The sequence below is a fragment of the Schistocerca cancellata genome, chromosome 4 (genome assembly GCF_023864275.1).
Source record: "Schistocerca cancellata isolate TAMUIC-IGC-003103 chromosome 4, iqSchCanc2.1, whole genome shotgun sequence".
NCBI classification, from domain to species: Eukaryota; Metazoa; Arthropoda; class Insecta; order Orthoptera; family Acrididae; genus Schistocerca; species Schistocerca cancellata.
Window position 1 is genome coordinate 506,582,450 of NC_064629.1, and position 27,155 is coordinate 506,609,604.

The window sequence follows — 27,155 nt, forward strand, 5'->3', positions numbered from 1 at the left end:
CATTATATTAGCTATATAGGCATGTAAGAATTTATACAAGCTCGATCGGCAGAGAACATAACCAGTGACTGAGAGTTGTAGGACAACATGAATGTTGCCTAATTATAATCTTACACAAAACCGTGGCCATAGGCTTACAAGCTTGCACATGTTTCTTAGGCTAACCAATTTTTTAATACGAAAGTGACACACAGAATGTATTTTCAATTAATCACAGCAACTAAAATACAGGATTAGCATTAACATCGTGTTTGGTGTCGTAGTACTTCTACAACGTAGAAGCTGAGAGTCGGGACCATAGGGAACACTACGATATCGTTGTTAACTTAGGAATCAGAACAATTTGATGGTCATGAACAAAGCCAAATCAACATGATAAAAACAGGATTAAAAAGAAATGCAGCAAAATGTAAACACGGCGTACCCTGATGTAACATAAAAATAGTAAAAAAATAATTGTGAGTTGTGACTAACTGTCCTGCTAGTGATGTTGGTGGAGTGCGTAAATTAAAATACCAGACGTAACATTACATTGCTTTTGGTGTCTCAAAACATATCATGTAGTGCTAGTACACTTTACTGCAGAGTACCCTAAAATGGAACTACATTACTCTTTGTTTCGTATTTGGTAATGTTGTTTGCTGTATTCTGTAGTAAAGTGTCCTAGGTCTATGCAGCAAATGTTTTAAGACGGTAAATGGTATTTTGATGTTACGCACTCTAGCAACATCACTGGGAGAACAGTTAGTTGCAACTGCAAAGTGCTTTTTTACTATTTTTGTGTTGCTTCAGGATATGAAATTTTTATATATTACTGCATTTCTTTTTGATGATGTCTTTACCATTTTACCATTTGTTCCTGACCATCATGATGTACTGCTTCCTATGTGAACAACTGCATTTTAGGGTTCCTTATGGTTACGTCTCTCAGGTTCTGTATTGTAGAAGTACTACGACACCGAACACATGGTAAATGATAATCCTATGTTTTAGTTCCTTAGATTAACTGAAAATACATCATGTGGTTTACTTTTCTATAAAAAATTTCTTTTGTATAAGGAACTTCTACAAGGTAATAAGCCACGGTTTATTGCAGGATTATAATTAGCTTATGCTTATGTTCTCCTAGAATTCCCAGGATAACTAGTTATGTTCTCTGTCGATCCAATTTGCAAAATTCTTACATGTTTGTATAGCTATCATAATGCTCTCACTTTTTTTAGGATTACCAATAGTATCATTATACTATGCGTCTCTGACATTGGCTTTTTATCAACAAAGAAAAAAAAACTCTTTGTAATGGTCTATACATGTTATGCCTGAAATATGAATATGTATACATTTTAAATTGTCATTTAAATTTATATCACTGTAAATAACGTATTGTGTTTCGCTTTGCTATTTGACGCTGAGGGCACCACATTGGGAAAATTAGTGCCTGTTATAAGTAGTTTTTGCTCCACGATGATGTCACCTTACCAACACTATCAGTCTGCCTCTGACAGATTTCTACTCAACATGTACTTTCAGTTCATCTGAACAATGTGATGTATGTGGTATGTGTTCATTTTGTTCTACTTTATACAGCATGTCAATGTCGAAAAAAAATTTTGTTTCATGGAAATGCATGCTTTATTTTCAGATTATCTGATGATGGGTACACCCGAAATGCGTTATAATAAAGCCATTTGTTCACCTCTACTTCCTTGTAAACATCGCCCATCAGAGCTGCAAGTGGTTTCTATCGACAGAATCTCATCCCTAGCGCGTTGCATTGGGTTCTCCATGCTTTCACCTTGACCTGCTCGTATAGCTAGCTTGTGACACAGCGAGGTGAGGTAGGCGGGGATCGAATCCGCGTGACGTATTAATGAGCTTTGCTCTGATACACCGGCCAGTCTGGGAGTCATTTTTCGGCTGTTTGCTTAAGCAAATGTTGGGCTTGTTCCCGATACCCGTCTCAGACAATGTTATCCACAATCAGTTAAAATACCATAACACAATAAACAAAGTTTTACATGATTCATGGGCAGCTGTTGCACACGACTTCCCTCGAGCACACACATCATGGCCGTGTGACATTTACTTTTTCAGATCGTGATTCTGGGTGTACATTAATGGCTGTCCCTGCTGCGGTGTTGTCAAACTTAGATTTGTTCAGAATTAGGCCGACGCTAGGTCGAACGTCGTAGAGCACGCTACCCCTAAAATTCAGCAGGAATACGAACAAGGTACTTTCTGATGGACTGACACTATTTGATGCCTTTTATAATTATACAACTTACTTCGTTCCGAAACTTGACATTCATGTGCAACGACCTCCATACTGATGAGGGATGACACGGTAATCTTGAAGGTAACAGCGATCCAATGTTTGAGAATGTGTGGAAACCGAAATAGTTTTTCATCCCAAATTTGTTTTGTTGTGTTCAACAACCGGTTTTAATCGTAATGATCATCATCAGATTTATGTAAAAATGAATGTGCATATTTATCAGTAAGAGCATTATTTGTGGCGTTGGTTTACGTTGTCTGGGAAGCATTTAACAAATGACGTACCTGTCTTCTTGAACTTAGTAAAGGAGGCGCATAAAATTTATAGCTTTGGCCGACATTGACGCATAATATAAACAGATGATTAAATTGTGATAAATGTTTTTACATACTGTGTCCATGTCAACCACGTCTATAAATGTTATTTGCTTCTTTTACTAAGTATAAGGAGACAGGCATGTTATTTTTAGATGTTTGTCAGACAACGTGAATCAACGCTACTAGTTGTACTTTTTTAACCTTTTGCAATGCTCTTACTCATAAATATACACATTTCTTTTTAGATGAATATGATGATGGTAACGATCGAAAACAGTTATAGATCTGAAGAAAACAAACTTGCGATTAAAGTCTATTTTGGTTTCCATGTACGACCTCCATATTTCTGTTTTAGTTCACTGAGATTGATGTCTATGGAAGGACCACAGAAGTTAACAGACAATAAATCCGCCAGATCACTATGACTTAGCCTCCAAAGTTCCACCGCACTTATGAGAAATTCTGTCGATAAGTAGAAGCATCCAAAAATGCTTAGCGAAGGCAACGTCCTGTTTATTCAAATTGTTATTAACTATAAATCACTAATATATCTTTGAATGACTGTAAATATAGATTGACGGTAGACACTTTGAATGAATTCTTCGTCCAGGTGTATTCGGCGAGCGTGATGTGTGTTGCGTACTCATGTTGACAAGTGAATCACAGAAAAAAAAAGAAAAAAAAATGGTGTGGCATTGTTGGCTGGCAGGCCCCATCCGGGGAAGTTCAGCCTCAGAGTGCAAGTCTTATTTCAGTCAACGCCACATTGGGCGACTTGTGTGCCGGTGATGAGGATGAAATGATGATGAGGATACACAACACCAAGTCCACGAGTGGAGAAAATCTGCAACCCGGCCGGGAATCGAACCCGGGCCTGCTGCATATCTCATTTTGTTCGTAATTATTCGTTGGATATGTTCGGGGCGGACGTCGCATGACACATGTTAAAGTTCATCGTTGATCCGTTCACTCAGTTTTTTTTATTTATTTTTTTACAGAGGGCAGCTAACCCTCTTAAGTCGCATAGAGCTCAGAGCCATTTGAGCTAACCCTCTGACCGAACACGCTGAGCCACCGTGCCGGCATCACTCAGCTTAGCAGGCGGAATAAAGTTCATCTCGAGTTCTGTTCGATACTTGTAACGTGTCCATAATACACTGGCTGACAGAAAAAAGTGAGGGACCCGGAAAGGGGGCATTATGAGTCCTCTTACTAATATGACATTATCGCTCTGGTATCGATGCATTATATGGATTATATGCCAACTAGCTCTGCAGATGACGAAGAAATTGAAGAAATGTATGATGATATAAAAGAAATTATTCAGATAGTGAAGGGTGACGAAAATTTAATAGTCATGGGTGACTGGAATTCGAGTGTAGGAAAAGGGAGAGAAGGAAACGTAGTAGGTGAATATGGATTGGGGCTAAGAAATAAAAGAGGAAGCCGCCTGGTAGAATTTTGCACAGAGCACAACTTAATTATAGCTAACACTTGGTTTAAGAATCATGATAGAAGGTTGTATACACGGAAGAACCCTGGAGATACTAAAAGGTATCAGATAGATTATATAATGGTAAGACAGAGATTTAGGAACCAGGTTTTAAATTGTAAGACATTTCCAGGAGCAGATGTGGACTCTGACCACAATCTATTGGTTATGACCTGTAGATTAAAACTGAAGAAACTGAAAAAAGGTGGGAATTTAAGGAGATGGGACCTGGATAAACTGAAAGAACCAGAGGTTGTACAGAGTTTTAGGGAGAGCATAAGGGAACAATTGACAGGAATGGGGGAAAGAAATACAGTAGAAGAAGAATGGGTAGCTTTGAGGGATGAAGTAGTGAAGGCAGCAGAGGATCAAGTAGGTAAAAAGACCAGGGCTCTTAGAAATCCTTGGGTAACAGAAGAAATATTTAATTTAATTGATGAAAGGAGAAAATATAAAAATGCAGTTAATGAAGCAGGCAAAAAGGAATACAAACGTCTCAAAAATGAGATCGACAGGAAGTGCAAAATGGCTAAGCAGGGATGGCTAGAGGACAAATGTAAGGATGTAGAGGCTTATCTCACTAGGGGTAAGGTAGATACTGCCTACAGGAAAATTAAAGAGACCTTTGGAGAGAAGAGAACCACTTGTATGAATATCAAGAGCTCAGATGGAAACCCAGTTCTAAGCAAAGAAAGGAAAGCAGAAAGGTGGAAGGAGTATATAGAGGGTCTATACAAGGGCGATGTACTTGAGGACAATATTATGGAAATGGAAGAGGATGTAGATGAAGATGAAATGGGAGATACGATACTGCGGGAAGAGTTTGACAGAGCACTGAAAGACCTGAGTCGAAACAAGGCCCCCGGAGTAGACAACATTCCATTGGAACTACTGACGGCCTTGGGAGAGCCAGTCCTGACAAAACTCTACCATCTGGTGAGCAAGATGTATGAAACAGGCGAAATACCCTCAGACTTCAAGAAGAATATAATAATTCCAATCCCAAAGAAAGCAGGTGTTGACAGATGTGAAAATTACCGAACAATCAGTTTAATAAGCCACAGCTGCAAAATACTAACACGAATTCTTTACAGACGAATGGAAAAACTAGTAGAAGCCGACCTCGGGGAAGATCAGTTTGGATTCCGTAGAAATACTGGAACACGTGAGGCAATACTGACCTTACGACTTATCTTAGAAGAAAGATTAAGGAAAGGCAAACCTACGTTTCTAGCATTTGTAGACTTAGAGAAAGCTTTTGACAATGTTGACTGGAATACTCTCTTTCAAATTCTAAAGGTGGCAGGGGTAAAATACAGGGAGCGAAAGGCTATTTACAATTTGTACAGAAACCAGATGGCAGTTATAAGAGTCGAGGGACATGAAAGGGAAGCAGTGGTTGGGAAGGGAGTGAGACAGGGTTGTAGCCTCTCCCCGATGTTACTCAATCTGTATATTGAGCAAGCAGTAAAGGAAACAAAAGAAAAATTTGGAGTAGGTATTAAAATCCATGGAGAAGAAATAAAAACCTTGAGGTTTGCCGATGACATTGTAATTCTGTCAGAGACAGCAAAGGACCTGAAAGAGCAGTTGAACGGAATGGACAGTGTCTTGAAAGGAGGATATAAGATGAACATCAACAAAAGCAAAACGAGGATAATGGAATGTAGTCGAATTAAGTCGGGTGATGCTGAGGGAATTAGATTAGGAAATGAGACACTTAAAGTAGTAAAGGAGTTTTTCTATTTGGGGAGCAAAATAACTGATGATGGTCGAAGTAGAGAGGATATAAAATGTAGACTGGCAATGGCAAGGAAAGCGTTTCTGAAGAAGAGAAATTTGTTAACATCGAGTATAGATTTAAGTGTCAGGAAGTCATTTCTGAAAGTATTTGTATGGAGTGTAGCCATGTATGGAAGTGAAACATGGACGGTAAATAGTTTGGACAAGAAGAGAACAGAAGCTTTCGAAATGTGGTGCTACAGAAGAATGCTGAAGATTAGATGGGTAGAGCACATAACTAATGAGGAAGTATTGAATAGGATTGGGGAGAAGAGAAGTTTGTGGCACAACTTGACCAGAAGAAGGGATCGGCTGGTAGGACATGTTCTGAGGCATCAAGGGATCACCAATTTAATATTGGAGGGCAGCGTGGAGGGTAAAAATCGTAGGGGGAGACCAAGAGATGAATACACTAAGCAGATTCAGAAGGATGTAGGTTGCAGTAGGTACTGGGAGATGAAGAAGCTTGCACAGGATAGAGTAGGATGGAGAGCTGCATCAAACCAGTCTCAGGACTGAAGACCACAACAACAACAACAACATGGATGCATGCACCGGTACAGTTGGAATGGGTGTCATTAAGCCGTTGTATCCTCTTCTGAGGCAACTTGGCCCACAAATGGTCTTTGATATACCGAGTACTGGCACCGGGACAGAGGTGAGTTCCGGGCAGGTCCCGCACATGTTGTAATGGGGACAGATTTGGGGATCTTTCTGGCCATGGGAGTACCTCAACATGAGGCTGACAGCTCATAGACACACGTGGCTTATGTGGACGAGCGTTGTCTTGTTGATAAATGGCAAAACTACAGTGTCGCATTAGAGACACCACATGAGGACGCAGGATGTCTGTACTGTACCGTTGTGAGGCCAGATTTCCCTTAACGACTATTAGCCGTGATCTGCGGTCATAACTGATGTCTCCCCACACAATGAAGGCAAGAGTAACACCACTGTGTCTCTCAAGATCACTGCGAAAATGAAACCTCCCTCCAGGTAGCCGCCATACTCACCGACGATGGCCATCCTGGCTAGTGGAGTACCACGATTCATCGGTGAACACAATTCGACACCATTCATCAGTTACCCATGCTTCCTGGTCGCAACGCCATTCCAAACGCAGCTATTTGTGTTGTGCATGTCTCTAACAAACGAAAACAAAAAAATGAAGTTAATTATATTAAGTGATAATAAATGTAGACAAAAATATGGACTTGGCGATTAGATAGTTTCGGCAAACGTAGGAATATATCCCAGTTTCCGTTTTCTAGAACGGTAGCCAGTTTTACATTCAGTGTCAACTGTAGGCAACAAAACAAAGAGTAACTGAAAACATCTTTGACAAAAACCAATAATTTAATGCTGTTTCAGAAGCTGAAGAATAGCAAATAGCCGTTCCTCAGAATGATTAATTTAAGATGGTTTTGCAACTATTCTAATTTCGCTGTCATCATAACATGAATTGCATTTGTATTAGCAAGTTATCAGGTTACATGAAGTCTTACATAGGGAGCACGTAAGTATGTTCTTCAATAACATCAAGAACTTGGCTTTTAGTGTATAGCAAAACGTTCAGCATATTATTTTGGTTTGTCATGAATGTTTCATTAGACGACATTCTTCTCTGCGGAGCGAGGCATTCATCCCAAAAATGCTGCCCCCTCCCCCCCCCCCCCCCACGCCCTCCCGCTCTGGCTTTGACGGTATGCAGAAGAGAAGTTATGCAATTTGGGAGGGCTAAATCTTTCTGATTCGTGTTTTAAGACGTACTCGGCTGGCTCAGGTAACAAACCAGTTTCCGATGGTTCGAGTTCTACTGCAAGGAAAGTTTCAATCAGTCAGGGAGTTAACAAAAATAATTGTTCAATGTTTGTTAAATCACGCTTTCCTCGACATATTTTTCGTTCAACTTCAGAAAACTACATTCAGTGTATAGATATACCAAGCAAATTTAATTATGAGGCTTATTAGTCGTTAAGATGTCTTTTCACGATCATAAAAAACTTGTCGCGCAGTCAGCTTTTGGTAGAAAATGAAATATTAGTTGGTTCTGTAAGTCGTTCCAGCCCGCCACTTCTCTATCGCATAATACTCCGATATGAGCCACACCTCGATCTATTTAATCATATCAGATTTTTTGTATACTTTGCAGTGGTTACAAGGATAGAGCTGCATATAAATGGACAGACAATAAAGAACAGTAATTGTGGTTTTGTTATTCAATTACGTCTTTCTACCTGTACATTCGCATAATGTCAAGCCTCCATCAGATCGTGAGGTTATGCTTTCAGACGCCAAAAGGGGCGTTCACAACTTCAAAATTTTGTAATTACTAGTTGAAATCTAATGCCATGTAAAGATGTATAATTCTCCTAATCGCACGTGACAAATTGCCTCAGGCTTAGCGCTAAGTGTGCGTAATAATTAGTCAGCATGCTCTGTTGAAAACCACTAACTAAATCACTAAGGAAACTTTCTATACCTGCGACTGATTTTTCACAATGAACAGCAAAAATTGTTGACTGGTTTCATCTGTGTCAAGAAGGAAACTCCTCGCTGAGATTCCACGAGTGGAGATTTGTGTAAGTATTCATTACTGAAAGCCAACAGGACTAAAAATTTTGCAGTTACCGCTGGATGGGCCTCAGCGTGTGTACAAGTTTCGTGGCGTGCTCTGTGAGTAATACGCCACAAACAATACGTGCCACCACCATTCATTTCCAGCGTATATGTCTCTACAGACATTTCACGCATCAGTATTTGAAAGCATCACAACATAATTTCTCTTCTGTTAATTTTATTCGGATAAGGAGTTAAGCCCACAAAGAAAAAATGTTGTTTCAAATTTCTTCTATGAAATTTGTACTGACATATGTGCCACAGATCTATGCAGCGTACCTCAAAATAATTATCTCGATAATTTGACCACCAGCCTCTATATTGAGCCGAACGTTTCAACACTAAACAACATCTCCATTTTTCCTTTCGCAATATTTTAACTGTTTAATGCTGTTGACATAAGAACACAACGAGTGAAACACAATTATTCCACAAGGATAAAGACTGTAAAGAGAAAAAAGGATGTGCAGTGTTATATAAAAGAGCACCGAAAACAACAACAACAATGGTTTAAATTTATTTTCAGTCATTATCACTATGATAACCACCTTCTCGTCAGCTGGCAGCACTGCGAAGTCTTCCACAGTCTCACGGCAAGCGAGAAGGGCTCTTTGCCACCTGAAACCTGTCCCCTGGACAGAACTTGATACCTGTAACCCTCTTTCAGGTTCTCCTATATTACCGCTACATTCTTTCAAGTCTTGGCGCAAAATCTGATCGCGCAACATGGTTCCGCACTACATTTTTCTGCTTTCGTAGTTTGTTATACAAATCACTTTCTCACACACTTCAAATCTGGAGAGTCATCTTCTACGTTAATACACTTTGCGGAGAAATACGTTAAGCCTTATCAGTCTTGTCTTTTCTCCTTTCATCTTAGCGACGAATGAGTCTTACCATTACTTCTTTAGTATTGTGAACCAAGTTACCTACTCTACAAGGAATGATTGCTTTGTGCAGCGCTGAAATCTGGAACTTACCTGGGAACATTCCGCTCCAAAGCTCGGTGGTGCTATCCTGCTTCGTTTTCTCTTAGTTTTCCTCAAGTTACTTCTGGCGAATGCCAGGATGATTTCTGTAATAAAAAGAAGTATAAGTCATAAAATCGGCCGAATACGCGACAGTAAAAGGGTGACCAGCAAACTGCTTCAGTGACGAAGCGACGAATCTCTTATATAAAAAGATTAATTCATCTTGTGATAATAAAGGAATACTTGAATAGTTACATGTAGACGGTTTGCAGCATCTTTATTTTCCTATTAATGTCATCTAGTTGTAATGTTTTTGATTAGTTTCGTCTCGGTGAATTGAACTAAACTCTTCGTGTGTACGAGGAGATATGGTGGAAAATTACCAGCCAGGCACAGGGATGGCGTTGGTAAAAATGAAATTCCGTTTCTATTTGTTGGCACACGTTGCGCTCAACGGAAGTCGAGCGTCAAGTTAATCTGATGAGCGGTATTTGTAAATATTTTTTAATGAGGATTGTTGTGCGCAACTCGAGTGTCAACTTGATCTGATGTGCGGTGTTGTTTGTAAATCTTTTCAAATGAGCAATGTTGTATACATTTTATTAAAAAGAAAAAAAAAATTGGAATACTGCACCATCTTGAAATGCTTTGAATTGGACAATTTATCGCCAACCGAAATCCATCAAATGTTAATAAAGGATGTAACAAGTCTGTGCCGTCATTTTCAGCGGTTAAGAAAGGGGCCAGTGAATTCAAACTACCGTCCTGTTTTCGAAGACGATCCACGCGAAAAACGTCCCGAAAGTACAGCCACAGTGGACTACATGGAGAAGATTGAAGCTGGCTCAAACAGCTCACTCCCGATTTACGTCAGAGGAAAGAAGACGAGATAACTAACATGAGGAAATTACGAAAACATTTCGTGCAAGACAGGTTCCGCATTTTTAAAATGTTCACCAAAAGGAATGCAGTTACTAATTTATCAGCAATGTTTGGACCGTTTTAGGAAGCCTTCAACTATTTCTGTGCGCCAGTATGCTTGGTTACCACTTTGTGGTAGAAACGACACCGCAAAATAACGCGAAATCAATGTTGTATACCATTAAGATCGTGTCAGGTGTTTCTAGCATGCAAAAGGGACTCCTTTTTATTTGTTACCATTCGAATGGTAAAATAGTTATAAGTGAACTGCCTGCATGTCGTCTGCATCAACTGGATGAAAGAGCACGTCATAATAGGTCTGAATTGAAAAAAAGAAATTCAGTAGAACGACGCAACTGTCCACAGAGGTGCTTTCAAAATAGTAAAACCGAGATATGCGAACTGTTAGAATATCCACACTGTTCAGCAGAACCCACCTGAACCAACATCTAAACTGAAGTTTTGGCTGAAAGACGTTTTGAGGCCAATGAAGAGGTTATGAAAACTGTATATAGATATTTCGCATGTCTTTCAGAATCGCAATTCAGGGATGGAATCTGCTCACTATAAAAACCTTGGGAAAGTGCATTGATCTGAAGGAGGGTATACCGACAATAATATGCATTTTTATCTTAAAAATGTCACACAATATTTCTGTGCCAAACAGGTATCCTTTCACCTCGTTTTCGTGAACAAATTATTATGTACTTATTAATCCGTAGCAATATTCTAATATTTGTTACATCGTCCTATCTGCCTATCTGTACCACTCTAAATGATCGTAAATTTAAAGAAATCACGTCATTTTGTCTTTTCTTCTGATAATTTTCTGAATCGCCCCCCTTATTTCCCCAAGTCTGTGCAACCCACAATTATCAGTATCCTTCAGCAGAATAACATTTCAGATGCTGTGAGCTTTCAACTTTTTTATTTGCACATGTGTCATGATTCAAAACGATACATGCGAAAATTTCTTTTAGAATCACATATCAGTATTTCATGCTTGCTGTGTTAACGCAATGAAAAACATTTATTTCTTCCTCGTGTTCTAAATTTTTCTTATATATTCTCCTACTCTGATGCGAAAATTTCTATCACTTGCACCACGTCTGCCTAAGTTTTCTGCCTGTTATATTTATTTGTGCTGTGCCTAATAGATTTAGTATTAGTCATAGGCGTTAAAGGTTTTTCCGAAACTCATGACAACCTGACCCTCAGGTATTGGCGCTTGTTTTATTGTTAGACATACAAGACCATGGCACTTTTTTCTGTTCTGTAGTGAGGAATTCCCCAAAGCTGCTCAAGTCATCTTGAAGCATATGTATTAAGAGCGTATACTCGCCATTGCGAGTGCGAATGTGACTAAGCCAAGCGAATCTTCAATGGTTGACGACATGGGGATACAAAACAAGGGGAATTTCAAGTTATTAAGGCAGACCCTACAAAATGCGCTGTCAGAATTAAAGGTATGACATAAAACTGCACTAAAAATGCCGACAACAACAAAATTATTACCGAGCGGTCGATCGTCTCTCAAATGGTTCAAATGGGTCTGAGCACTATGGGACTCAACTGCTGTGGTCATAAGTCCCCTAGAACTTAGAACTACTTAAACCTAACTAACCTAAGGACATCACACACATCCATGCCCGAGGCAGGATTCGAACCTGCGACCGTAGCGGTCGTGCGGTTCCAGACTGTAGCGCCGTTAACCGCTCGGCCACTCCGGCCGGCGATCGTCTCTCATTTACGATACTCCAGTACCTGTGTTGTTAAATGGAATGCACATGCATGCATGTCCAAAGGAACATGGCGTCTTTCTTCTTAACAACACAGGCTTTGCAATATCGTATTTATCCACCAATACCGGACAGCGACTTTCAATTAAAATATCTTCCCCTGTACCGCACATGTATACGAGTACTGGTTGTGACACAGGACGACATATGCAAGTTTAGGTCTGACTGTGGGTCAAATCGGTTAAGGCGACCGCTCGTGTAAAGCGGGAAATCTGGCACAAGTTTTGCATTCTCGTCATTCCCTTATGCATTTGACGGTTGTTCGTATTCACAACTGCAAATATATTTCATCTCTTCCATTTACATTCCTTGGTCAACGTGACTCGCTCAAAGAAAGGCGAATTTTCTGCTCGCTCTCCAGTGTCTATGACATTTTACAAAACTCCAGATGCGTAAAACTTTTCTTTAACTTGAAAAGCTCAGTTACGAAGCTGCAATTTTATATTGTCTCTCTGTGCTGAACATAAAACCCTCCTCCTCTACTTTCCTTTCCTTTTTAATTAGACGAGATGCGTTAACTGTAGATAGTTGTGGGCTAATTAAGAATAGTCACACCCATTACTTCTGTAAAATCGATAACTCAATGCTGTTCTAAAAATATGATAGCATTTCACCAGTCCTGGAGCTACTGAAAGAAGTTTAGTAACTTTCCAATTCTCTTTTCCTCAAAGACTGAAACAGTTATCTGTTCTGTATCATTGGTGCGATTCAGAATTTAGTACCTGATTTTCTGCTCCTCACCGAAATACCTCTCTGCCGTTATCATGCCACTGCACAACGCTTCTCCTTGACACGGGCCATCAGTGGTTTTCTTATTTACTCATTTGTTTGCTCTTTCATTTTTACGTGCATTTCTAATGTTAACATATTAATTCCAGGACTCAGAGGTCTGTCACATCAGCTCTATTTCCGATCGATCTTTTGCAGTTACTTGTTTTTCCTGATAGCCAGTTAGTGAATATTTCGCTGCCCAATAGTTTCACTCTTATACACTTCTTCACATAACTAATTTATTATTCAATTTCAAAATCGCTTCATTGTTATTTCCATGAACCTATCCGTGAAATGAGAGGCTTTAAAAGCTACAGACAGTCGACCGATTTTACTTGAAAAATCAGGCCGTATGAGTTTTCACCACGACATGAATCGACAACTGCTTCCTCCTGTCCAATACAAAGTTTAATCTCTGAATTCGTGTTTCAGCCTAAGTGTGTCCAAATAATGGCTTGGTCTTGTTAAAAATACATCATTTTCTGTTGCACTTTTTGAAAATAATGTGGGCTACTATTAGATAAAGTTATATTCAGCTCTATTCCGCTAACGTACGTTCTCAAAAAATATATGGTATTTTTCCTTGTCGGTTCAGGGGTTGTAAAGTTCACAAAAACATCAGAACATATAAAAATTCCTGACCTTAAAACAACAGGTAAGTTAACGTTATTGCGCGCAGTAAGAGTATTATACAGTAAAACGGCTTAAAGAATATTATTGTGTTAGCGTATTTTACACAGTTCTTTACAAGATTTTTCACGCTATCTAATAACGAATGACTGTGCACAAAGTAAAATACCCACGCCTGGAACTGTCAGTCAAAAGGCATACTTCTTAATATTTGCTCTGCAATGATTTACTCAACTTTGCAAGACTACTCTTACCTCTGTCAACTCACTTTTACAAGTAGACAAAAACATCAATAAGTTGGCAGTGATGTTCACATGCGAGAGTCGTCTGAGAAATGAACTAGAAGGGCCCAGCCAATGAGATAAGAAAAAATACACGCTCTTACTAGTGCCTGTAATTTTTCTGGAGGAGACATTACTTTTTATAATATTCGATCAACAAACGTTTCGTTGTCACTATTTGCTCACGTTGATAGTAACATATAATAAAACAACGTCCAGACTCATTCATAACGTGTTTCTTGCTTGACTTTGCTACGCTTTAGCGCGCAACGCTCGGGCAAACAAAACCGACAAAGTACGTGGACTTCCAATTTGAGATACATCGGCGTTACAAGGTACAGGACACTATCACTGCCATTGTGTACTGACTGAAAACGTCAGTACAGGATTTCGTTGCGATGAGTGACAGAGAGCTAAACGGAGCGAGTATCGTCGTACGCAGAGGCGGCGCTGGCAGCGTTTTGAGGCACAAATAGCTCTGCAAACAGGAGCAGCGTGCGTGACGCCATTGTCACGACGGAGCGACCAGGTGCTCGCGACTCATTTGTGCGGCTGCTGGCTGCTTCCGCTTTCCTCCCCAACTCCCCGACCGACCCCTTCCAGCCTTCTGACCAACACTCCTTCCGCCTTTCGGTCCGCCGGAAACAGAACCTCACGACGACGCAGTCTCACACAAAAAAGACCTAGTTAGCACCAAAAACCAGTTCCCGTTTAATTTCCTGATACAAAACTACTGGAGCCTTCCGAGCGTGTCAGCTCGGAAGCGGGCAATAGCTGCGGGTGAAAAAGTTACGTCAAATGCGATTAAAACTAGTGGTGTTATACCAGACTAGTGTTCCTTCTTCTTTAGAACAATCTGGTGAGTATGACCACAAAACAGGGGACACTGCCATCTTTCATTTTGCGACAAAGAAGTATCAGTCAGTTTCTGTACCGTTAATGTAGCTGGCATTTTCATATTTTGTTGCGAGAAGCGTATTTAGCCTGTTTATGCTATAGCCATGTAGTGATATTCCTCACGACTCTGAAAATTCTTGGGGAGATAAATTGACAGTAACTTCGCCTACCACAACTACAGTATTCGCTCTCATACACTAAGTATGTTAGCGAAAGTAATGCATCTTCCGGTAATAGAAATGTTCTGTCGGTTCAAGTTAGAACAGATTCACCAACGAATAATATGATTTTTCTATGACAGTTACCGTTTTATAAATCAGTTTTCTTCCCCTAGCAGATCGGTTGACTAACTGGCACAGAAATCATATGTGTGCCGATGTAAGCCTTCATATATGGACATCAATTTTCTGAAAACAAAGAAGATGAAGACTCTGTCATTATCGCGACAACAACTTTCTCCAGAAGAAATACACTTACTAACTGACGATTAACACTATAGTTATTCTAGCACCGTAACGAAAAAGAGAACTATTTTCCTGTGAATTTTTGTAACAGAAATGTTTTCAGATCAACACGAAAAGAATATTTCTAAACACAGCTTTTCTTTAAGAAAATCCCGAAAAGTATTTGAAATAAAACAGGAACTCGAATTACTATTAATTAATGGGAGTGCAAAAAGTCAGCTCTACACGTGAATGTGCATTTTACAGTGTCACCAATATAAGCTGTGCTGTGTAAATGCGAAGCAAAACTTGTAGTGACTGTGCCCATGGCTGTTGTTCAGCAGCTGCGGTATGTATTCTTTCACGAAAATAAGGAACAGTCGTCACTTAAGTAAAATTTTGAAAAATTGTGCAGCTGACGACTTATTTTTATTTTGGTTAAAGTAAATACTGCAATATTATAAATAGTGGACTACAATAATGATAATGTTATTTGATACACATTTTTGAAACTTGAAATGTATCACTTTCTCTGACACTTTTAGAAAAGATCGTACTTTAATATAAGCAAAACTTGTATGCAGTTGTAAATTACAAACTTATATTGAAAATCATTACGTACTGCATGAACTGCGTTTTTATTTGACATCGAAGATAAGACATCCAACAGATTGAGGAAAAGATCAGGAGGGAGGAGTAATATAACACACAGAATGGTATAGTGAATGCACTGTATTAAAATCACACAGTATTCGAAGGAAAACATTTAACTTGCTGCTGGTCATTTGAAATTGTGCATCCTTGTACAACAATATCTCTTAGTTGATTCTGAGCTTTAATGACAGCAGTTGTTCTCTATATTACTTTTATGTAAATGTTTGTATTAAGTAATGAATATTCGTGAATATTACTTTATCCAGCTATTCCGATTTGAATTTTCCACGTCTTCTTTGCAGTGACACAAGGACTACTGGAAAAATAAGGAAGATGAAATAAATTTTAAATATATCTGATCTATGCCAATTTGAAGTCCTATTAGATTTACTGTTTTCGTGGAAACCGTAACTGAACACATTATTTCCAGTGTTTTGCGGAAATGAAGAATTTAATGTTCGGTCTACATCAACAGTGCATAGCAGGACAGTAAGTACTCGTATGCAGGTAGCAGCGATCTATATAATCAGGTGGAATAGCAATGTAGTGTAGGGATCTAATTATTTAAGCTGCCATTCAGAATTGGGACAGGGAACGCAACAAGAACGAATACTCTCATTTTGATGCATACGAAATGTAATAGGATGAAGGTCTGTGAAAGTCAATTACATAAGACGTCTTAGTTCTGTGAACGGATCAGGAATTAAGTGCGGAGACCAGTTTGAAAAAAAGAGAGAAGTTGCAACATTAGTGTGTGATAATTTTACTCCCATGATCGTTTCATGAGATAAATGTGGGAGACAGAATTATATTTGTCTTACTTGCCTTGGATGGTCCGATCTTGGAATGTTAAGAGAAATGATACCTTGTATCTTTCTTGTAGCTTATCCCACTGGAGCTTGTTAAGCAATTGAACGAGTATGGCGTTCTCACCATGACTTAAGAACACCACAAAGAAATGAGCAGCTCTTCTTTGACTTTTATCTCTCTCTTTGCTTAACACAACGTGACAAGTATATCAGACTGACGAGCAATACTCAAGACCTGGTACGGTGAAATTCTTTCTTATGATTGTCCTCCATGGTGGTCAAATTAAATTTCCTTGCTGTTATCCCCCATTAATCGCAGAGAGGCACCTGTCTCACCAATATTAAATTTGTGTGTACGTTCCATCTTAAATCAGTCTAGGGGGATAACTCTAGATATTTGACGGTCATGATTCCAGTGATTGTTCAACGTCCGTGCAATGAAAAACGTACTTAATATTCTTGGGTATTTACAAACATTAAATTACTTTAGTTTAGGGTGAGGTTCACAACATAGCCTTTGGAAAAAACATAGATCTTTCGCAGGTCTCCTTTCGTTTCAAATAATGATACCTTCCTGTGTACAGGGTGTCGCAGGACAAATGGTCAGTATTCAGATATATGACAAAAACGGATATTCGAAGCAAAAACGTCTAATACGCAAGAGCTCTAAAATGCATAACGTAAGAGCTATGAGCGCTAGTTCTTCTTCGCTACTTTGAAACACGTCTCTTCAACTGAACAAGTACTCATAGCTCTTAAAGTGCGCGTTTTAGAAACCCAGATTACAAGACAAGTTTTTCTTGTTTTGGTCCATACTACCTTCTCCCAAAATACGGAAAGCAAAGAGGCTGCACTAGAAGAGATTTGTTTCACTGCATCAAAGATGACGAAGTGCTCATAGCCCTTAAGGTATGCATTTTGGAGCGGATGTGTTCTAGATTTTTTTGCTTCGAATGATCGTTCCTCTCACATCGATGAATATTGACCATCCCCCTTGGGACACCCTGTATAACTACATACTTTACTAACAATCTCAGAGAGCCACCTGGTCAGTTATTGTGTATTTTTAATAGTACCGGTATTATAATATTCCTTTGGGACATCTCAGACACCACTTCCGCTTCAGAAGTTATATAATAATAAGTTACATAATAATAAGAAGACTTGAAAATTTAGTGTGCAGAGGGGAATAAGAGGCGAAAATAAAACTGAATTAGTAGCAAAAAAGGATAAGGAAAGATCAATCTAGATGATATGGGAATGAAGTACAATGACGACTGTACAGGAACAGAAAACTAAGGGAAGAAGAGGAAGAGGTAAAACTAGGTTTGACTGAAGGACTGTCGGAGCAGTGCTAAAAGAAAAAAGTGGGGCACATAATAGATGAAAGCATGGATGGGAGCAAATGTCCACAAGAGTGTGAATGTAGCGGGAATAAAAAGAGAAGATGGATGAAACACAAACAAGGGTAAGAAGAGGTATACTGTCCTGAAGTGTCACATAAACCTCGCATGCATGCATGCACAAACTAATTCCCACCATGCCTCCCAGCCAACCCTGCAGTTTGAACGTCCTAAAGCAAACCGTTCAGAATTTCATAACGTCGGAAGCTCAGTGAGGCTATCCGCGGATGCAGAGAAGTCGCAACGCTAGAAATTTATAACGAAACGCTGGGAGACCTGCTTGGTGCGAAGTGCAGTTGAACTTCAACATAGAAAAAGTAACGCTTCATGTATAAACAGACGAAAAGACCAGTTATTTTATGATTTCTGAACAACATCCTGAAAGTTGTCACATCCGTTAAATATCTTAGAGTGTGCGTATGGGGTTATTTAAAGTTGAACTACCACTGTAAACTAATCGTAGGAACGACAGCTGCTAGACTGGGATTCACAGGAAGAAGGAGGTAGCTTACAAACCATGGTTTAACCAACACTTGAGTGAAGCCCGTCAGTGTCGGATCCTTACCAGAAAGGTTTGATGAAGGAAACAGAAGATTCGAAGAAGAGCTGCATGTTTTGTCATATGTTCGTTCAGCAAGCGGAAGTGTCACGAAGATACTCATCCATCGCCAGTGACGGACCTACATGAGAGACGTTGTGCGTCATGGTGTGGCTTTCTGCTAAAATTCCGCCAGCGTGCTTTTCTAGAATAGTCAACCAATATATTGCTTCCTACTACGTGTATCTCATGGAAGAAACACGAAGGAAGACTTAGAGAGTTTAAAGCTCACACAAAGGCTTGCCAACAATCGTTCTTCCTGCGTACCACTCGCTACTGGAACAGGAAAACGGGTACTGAGATTATTTGTAAGGGGGTCAAAACTACAGTAGGGCAGAGTGTTGTACCTTGGAACACTTTTCAGACTTCTGCTTCTAGCTGTAATGAAAGTTTAATACCTTTTCTTATTCCATTCTTAAAAGGTAGCATTTACTTTTTCTGTGCTGTACACTTTTCTTTAAATTACAAAAATTTCTCCGTAAAAGAAATATTTTCCATGTACAACATGCTCATGTACCTAGGAACAAATGTTGTATTGAATCTTAAAAGGTTCAAATGGCTCTCAGCACTATGGGACTTAACTGCTGTGGTCATCAGTCCCCTGGAACTTAGAACTACTTAAACCTAACTAACCTAAGGACATCACATACATCCATGCCCGTGGCAGGATTCGAACCTGCGACCGTAGCGGTCAGGCGTCTCCAGACTGTAGCGCCTAGAACCGCACGGCCACTCGGACCGGCCAATCTTAAAGGTGATGCGGCTGGTAACATCTGGTCAGTACTGCATTTAATAGTCTATCTGTTATATTATTACTCTACTACACACCAGTAATCAGCAAGTAGAAGTATTATCGAAAACCAGTTACAAGTTAAATACATTTAGGAACAGAAATTACTGGAAACTGTCACAAATTTCTATTTTCAAGAGAGGTGAAACTGTTACGACTTTAAAAAGACTTATTTCATTGATATAATCACATGATACATGGCAAAAAAACCTTCAATTGTCTCAAGGTACAAGATGGTGCACCACCGACTGCTACAAAATCACTTTAAGCTATTGTCGCAGTAGTGGTGGTTGCTTCCGCTAAAGTACCTTTCCTTACCAAATGAATTGGTAAACCGTCTATAGTGACCTCCAAAGGATCAATGGGACATTAACGTTTCTTCTTTTCCCGCTCTCTCGTTTTACGCGTGAACGGTGAAAATATGCCTGTGTTCTATGGACGAGAAATTGCAACCAAAAATGAGTGGTAGGAGGAGGAGGATTGGAGATATGGAAGACGAAGCGGTAAGAGAAGAAAAAAATAGTACAAAGATCACTGTAGCCTTTATCAATCGCTGGTACTGTGCTTCTACGGGATCCAAGTTGTTCCGCTCTCTTAAAATGGACATTTAGAAAAGTTTTGGATGGGGCTCTACGGCAGAATCCATATAAATGCAGCAACAAAAACTTCCTGTGAGTGGGAACAGCTACAGAGCAAAGTGACGCAACAGCACTCGGCCGGCTGAGTCAGCCCCTAGCCGCTACGCTCCGCATTCTCACTGGATTTTCCGAAATACGTGACACCTGTTTCAGTCCTGTTTCTCCGCCTCTTTGTTGATTATTTCAGTAAATTATTTTCAAATGATATTATCTAAACATCAGCCACGTAGCTATGGTATAGTTCTATGAAAAATATGTGAAGAAAAGTATGTCACAAAGAGTTGTGGTCGTTAATATTACTATTTGACACCCGCCAATTAGTAGTTAATACGTCATTTGAACCACCTCCATGGTAGCAGTCACTAAATCCCATAGGCCACGTAGCCTCCGCGTAAAAACAGATGGTTTGAATCTCGATAGTGGGAAGACTTTCTATGACAGGTCATGGCCAGCAAGAGAAGTGGTGGTGACATACACTTCTTGATTACTAAACGATAGGTGACATACGTCGGTGTTAGAGATAATCTCCACATTTATCTACAGTATCTTATCGAAAGAGTATACAGTGCACTGATGATGGTAGTCCATTAGATCTGAGACTGGCAAACCTGGTGGACATTTCCTGATTTACGGATTTAGCAGTCCTGTCAACCAAGTGTCCAAAATTGGTAATCCCTCCCAGCCGTCATTCAGTGTCGTGCTTACATCTCAGTCGCCATCAGGACCGACTATAATATGAACAACGTAAAAATATTGAAAATAATGAAGTGGCACTTACATTGCTAACCACCAAAAACAACAGTGCGAGATCTCCATGTTGGAGATCACAGTCTATTTAGGGTGATCGTTATTTCAGTCCCCACCGAACGACGTGACGCAGTTGTTAAGGCACTGCTCCGGTATTACGGAGGAGTAATTGTTCAAATTCCCGCAGGGCGTCTTTATTCAAGTTTTCTGCAGTATTTCTAAATCTCTCCAAGCTAATGCTGGGATGGCTTAATTGAGAATGGCTAATTCCTTTTCCGATCTCCACCCAGATGAGCTATGATCTTGGCACTGACGAGTCGCTAAATTATACCCCCCCCCCCCCTTTCATCTTTTCTCTAAAGTTGTGTAAAGGAGGCAGTAAAATAGCTGTCTAAAATAGCATCATTAGATTTTCATGTCTGAATGTACGTTCAGAAAATGTATCTAGTTGAGATGCAATAAAATTTTACACCTTTCTTTCAGATGTGAGTTCATCATCATCAAAAACAATTATACATATACAACAGAAAAGTCTGTATATTTTTTAGTCTGCGAGTGCTGTGGAAGATTTACAGCATCTTTTCAGAAAAATGTGAGTAGGTCTACGTAAAGAACTAAGAAGGGTCCAAGCAGTTTAATCCACCGAGACTGCAAACGGGTCAGTCCGTTTCCTTGGATTATTGCAATCTGAATATTCTGTAAATTTGCCAATCTTCCGTATGTCTCCATTCCAGATAAATGGTAAAAGGGACATTTTACGAAACAGGACTGTTCAGTTTACTTCTACAACACAATTTCCGCTTTTCTGTTTTCTCTTCACTTCCAAACGACCTATGAAATCAATTTTCCAAAATCCTCTGGAAGCTGAAAACATTCACTAGCCATGACAGAGAGAGTCTTCATCAGCAGAAAGTACGTGCTTCCAGCCCAATGCTCACTTTCAAAATCATTGCTACGCCAATCAGTAACTTTGAAACCTACTTTGATTAAAGAGACAGAATTTTTTTATCCAGTGTTGGCGTAGAGGAAAAATTAATTCTGTGGCTTCGATTTACACCGGCTGCATTTAAGTTTCTGTGTGCACTGTGACTGTTTTACTGCGCTTCTCAGTGGCTGTTCTTTGAGAGGCGAATGCAATATGTTGTAATATTACTCTTCTGGTGAAATATCAATCACATTTTTTTCTTTGGCAGACAGAGTTCCGTGGACGACAGAGTTACTCATATCTTCGAAAAAGTGGTATAAATATCATTGAATAATGTAACATCTCCTTCTTTGGTGCAAATGGCCCTGAGCACTATGGGACTTCACATCTGAGGTCATCAGTCTCCTAGAACTTAGAACTACTGAAACCTAACTAACCTAAGGACATTACACACATCCATGCCCGAGGCAGGATTCGAACCTGCTACCGTAGCGGGCGCGCGGTTCTAGACTGTAGCGTCTAGAACCGCTCGGTCACCCCGGCCGGCCATCTCCTTTAATTGCAACAACATTCACTTCACTAAACTCTGTTTATTTGAGTCAGAATAAGTGAACTTCGTTCTTGATGGTATTTCACCTCAGTTAATGAACGAATGTTTACTAACCCTAGCAATCTGTCCTCATTTTTGTCTTAGTTCAAAGAATACAAATCTAGCTTTATACGCAATTTCTGGCCAGGCAAAGTATGTTATTCGAAAGATTGTTCACCACGTCCACTACTATATTCGTGGGAGATCACCATTTTCTACCTCAAACACTCTACATAGAAACCTTAGCAATAATTACAGTTCCAATTTTACTAGAATGTATGAACAGATACAAACCGTCCCGAAATTGGTATAGGCTTTCTGGATCAAAGTCAAAACAGTGATTTGTGTGTTTATACAGCTGTCTCTTCTAACCGTCAACAGGCGCTATTTCTCTGGTGTTTCAGCAGACAATTGCAATTTCGTTAAAGAACAATCATTATTGTTCTGTTTATTCTCTTGAGAGTTAATAAAGGAAAAAAAAAAAGGTTTCTGATGGACTATGTTTTCAGTTTTTAATAAAGGAAAACCTGCATCGGTAGCGTTGAACTCTCATCAAGACAGCACGGGGTACGGCAGTACATGAGATGGGCAAATTGGGCAAGGACTGCTGTTGAAGTACCCGTTGTCTTTAGTGTCTTTAGTGTTTTACAGTAATCCATACATATTATAAAAATAGATGTATGTATGAAGTCCCACATCTCCTCCTAAACCACTAGGCCTATTTCAACCAAACTTGGCACCCATATTACTTGTTCTCTGCAAAGAAAAACTTTGGTGGTAAGAACCAACAACCTCGTATCAGCGTGGGTGTGATAACGTGGAGAGGGAGAGATGGAGGGAGGAGGAGATGGACAGATAGAGGAGATAGACAGAAAAAGAATGACGAGGAGATGGACAGAGAGAAGTAGGAGGAGTAATGGACAGACAGAGGGAGTGAGGAGTAGACAGAGAGAAGAGAGAGGAGTAGGCACAGAGAGGGGGGAAGAGTAGATGGACCTAGAGAGTGGGGAGAATGAATTGGACACGGAGAGGGGGAGGAGCAGATGGACACAGAGAGCGGGAAGAAGGAGATGGACAGAGAGAGGAGGATGGAGGGGATGGACAAAAGGAAATAGACTAATACAAGACGTACTTGGGCAATGGCAGGTAATCAGATAGTTGCTAATAAATATCGATAAAACAAATACGGCACTAGACTAATTTGGGAGCGCTTTATCGAATGGGCACATAAAAATCCGCTTTAAAAATAATTTTGTTGTCAACCGTAAACAAACTAACGCTTTGCGTCGACACTGGGCGTGGTATGTAAAACGTGGTGAGCCATATTTGTTTGGATGTCTCCAGCTACACATCGCAAAAATAAAGCTGCAAATACATGTCAAAACACTAGAGAAAATGCGCCTGACGATTCCTAGGAGAGACACTCGGTTTATCGAAATTTCATTGGTTTAAATTGCGAGGCGTATTGTACAGAAATATCTCCATCTAATACACAATGATGTGCACCTAAAATATCGACAGGAATGAGAAATTGGTAATGTAGTAATTAATTTTGAAGTTTTGATTTGTTAAAATCTCCTAAAAATCAATAGTGAGGGAAGCACGATAGTGGCATTTTGTAACAATCATGTACAGAAGTCTATAACTGATTTCCTGAGATTGTGACTGTAGATCTGAGCCAGGCAGTCCACTGAAGGACGCTTCTACCTGAACACGTCCATTGTTTCTGTGTTTTCTTTCGTACGTACCAAGTTTTGCATCTGAAACTCGAGACATATCTGTTATTTCCTTGCTAACATTTCCAACCACATACTAGAATCCTCGGCTGGAATCAGCACGTGCCGTCACTCTTGATGTGTGTTCAACGCTACCAGTTCAGGTTTTTTTTTTATGAAACTGAAAACATAGTCCATCAGAAACCTTTCTTTCCTTTATTCACTCACTAGGATATAAACAGAACAATATAAAATTATATAAGTATAGATGTCAAAGATAGTATCTCTACATTTACTTCTTAATTTATAGCCGGCCGGGGTGGCCGAGCGGTTCTAGGCGCTACAGTCTGGAACCGCGCGACCGCCACGGTCGCAGGTTCGAATCCTGCCTCGGGCATGGATGTGTGTGATGTCCTTAGGTTTAAGTAGTTCTAAGTTCTAGGGGACTGATGACCTTAGAAGTTAAGTGCCATACTGCTCAGAACCATAAGTATCTGCTACACGACCTGCTTGGTGTCCGTCTCAGAGCCACCATATTCAGTGTACAAAAAAAATCTGCTCATACTTACATTTATATTCACACCGAGCAATACCCCATACGACACATTATGGAGTGTATCTCGTACAGTATTATATGCATCAATTTCTTTGTGTCAAGGATTGGTACGTGGACAAATAAATTTTGTTTGTTTCTCTGTGTTTTCTAAGTATAGTTCTTGCGCGTTTTACTAGCCAATCATATGAGGAACAATATCTTCAGTGTAGCGTCTCCCGCTGTAGTTCAGTGTACTTATCTATAAGGCTCCTGAACTGTCCAAAGAGTCCCATCACTAGCAGAATTATTCTTTTGATAAGGTACACCTCAAAATTTCCACAATGTATCCCAGTGTAGCATTTACCCAACACGTTACTAGAATCAATTTTTCACCCAATTATACAGCTGGTTAGAAAAAGAAATGGTGATAGCTGAACGAAAAATATTAACACGATGTTGAACATTTTTTGGGTTGTGCAACAGTCACACAGTGAATGCACATAGCTCGTCCATTGTTTCCTGAAGAAGTTTGTACTCGTTGTCTTTATTGTTCGTCATACAGTGGATACCTTACGAGTAGCCCCAACATCGATTATGAAGGTAGAAACGTATACGACTTTGTCCAGCATGTAATCGATCACAGATCCTCGAAACGCTTTATCAGGGGCAGAAACGATAGGGTGCTCAACATCAATCGCATAATCATAAAAATATGCCTGAGCATAGCTGCCAGTGTCAAATGTGATATTAGTAGTTTGGAAGATATTGCTCTTGTTAAGAAATAGCACCCGTACCTTGTAACACACTTGATCACCTGAAAATGTCAACACAACCCTCTATCACAATTTATGATGATGATTTATGGTGGAGGGCGCTAAACAGCAAGGTCATCAGCGTCACAATTTATTATTATACTGTATCTATAAAACCAACAGAATACCATGTAACCGCTACTGCACCATCTCAGAGACAGGCTACGCGTTTATAACAGTAGCAGCCAGCGTGATGTATATACTGATTTTTGCATTTTCTATCGATAAACTGGACTCATCGCTGGAAGAAGCTGTGAATGTGTGACTCATCGGACACTATTACCTTCTACCAGTTAACGTCGTACAAACGCTTTACTATTAATGATCAGAGTCTTGGAGACTATAGCTGGAGTCACGAACGATGGCGGACGAGATTAAGCTTGTTTTGTGCATCTACGTCATACATTCTCCGACAGCCAATGAGCTTTCAGTAGTGTTCTGAACGCTCTGCTGTGAATGCTCTAGGTAATGCGAGCATTAAACGTGATCGTGGAGAGTTGTTTAGGTAATTTCTATTCAAATTCAAATGGTTCAAATGGCTCTGAGCACTATGGGACTCAACATCTTAGGTCATAAGTCCCCTAGAACTTAGAACTACTTAAACCTAACTAACCTAAGGACATCACACACACCCATGCCCGAGGCAGGATTCGAGCCTGCGACCGTAGCAGTCCCGCGGTTCCGGACTGCAGCGCCAGAACCGCTAGACCACCGCGGCCGGCAATTTCTATTCCATTTGTTATGAGTTGTCATCGCTGATTGTAGTGGTAAGAGACAAATTCTGCATACGGGAGCAAGAGACATATTTTTCAGGACATACGCTTTCTTGAAGTACAAAGCACCTGTATACGTGTAACGCAACTGTCGTATGGAATCGGCAACAATGTAATTCCCGTACGAACCTCGACATGCGCGAATCGCCATCATTCGTGGATCGGACTATAGTATCGGTACGGAATATGACAGCGGAAATAAGTTGCTCGAGGGACAGGCAGAGCTCTGACAGTATTTGCGCTACAGTGTACACTTATGACAATCCTTTTGTAAATTTGTAGATCCCTATCACAGCTACTCTTCACTGATGATGTCTTGGCACAAGCGAATATCTTCTTCACGTTGGATGTTCTCGCTCTCTACTTAAAAAAAGAAAGACGATAGACTTAGATAAACTGACTTTAATAAACCGGTCTCAGACAGTCTCTACTCTTCAAGCAATAAAAATGTCTCCCAATTTGCCACACCTCGTCTGACCAATAAATTGTTTGCTTTATTGACAAAGGAGAATCGCAACGAACGAATGATCAGTTACCACCTCAAAAAGAAGCTGTTCTTTGCCATAAAATAGCTGTTACTAGAATAGTTAATTGGTATAACGAGTTAAGCTGAGTGTCTATCCCACGTCTGTGGTTACGAGCTACGGCCCTCTCTTCGACTATTCTGAAGATATATTTTCTACACAAAACATCACCTTAGAGTTACGCAGCTTGTATTGGCATTCACAAAATAAAGACTGCCACCAATCTAGTTAATTACGTTTTGGTGAGCTCCGTCTGGGATATGGAAGAAGTGCAGTAGAGAATATGGACAGATCCAAGGCAGATGTTCACAGTGAGTTTGAATTTGCAGTCGATCAGTGCGCAAGGTTACTTTTTCTCAAATACACTGTGCTCTTCAGTCTCATCAGGTGCTCCACAAAACACACTGCAAGAACAATATCATTGAAAATAACGGCATAATTGAGT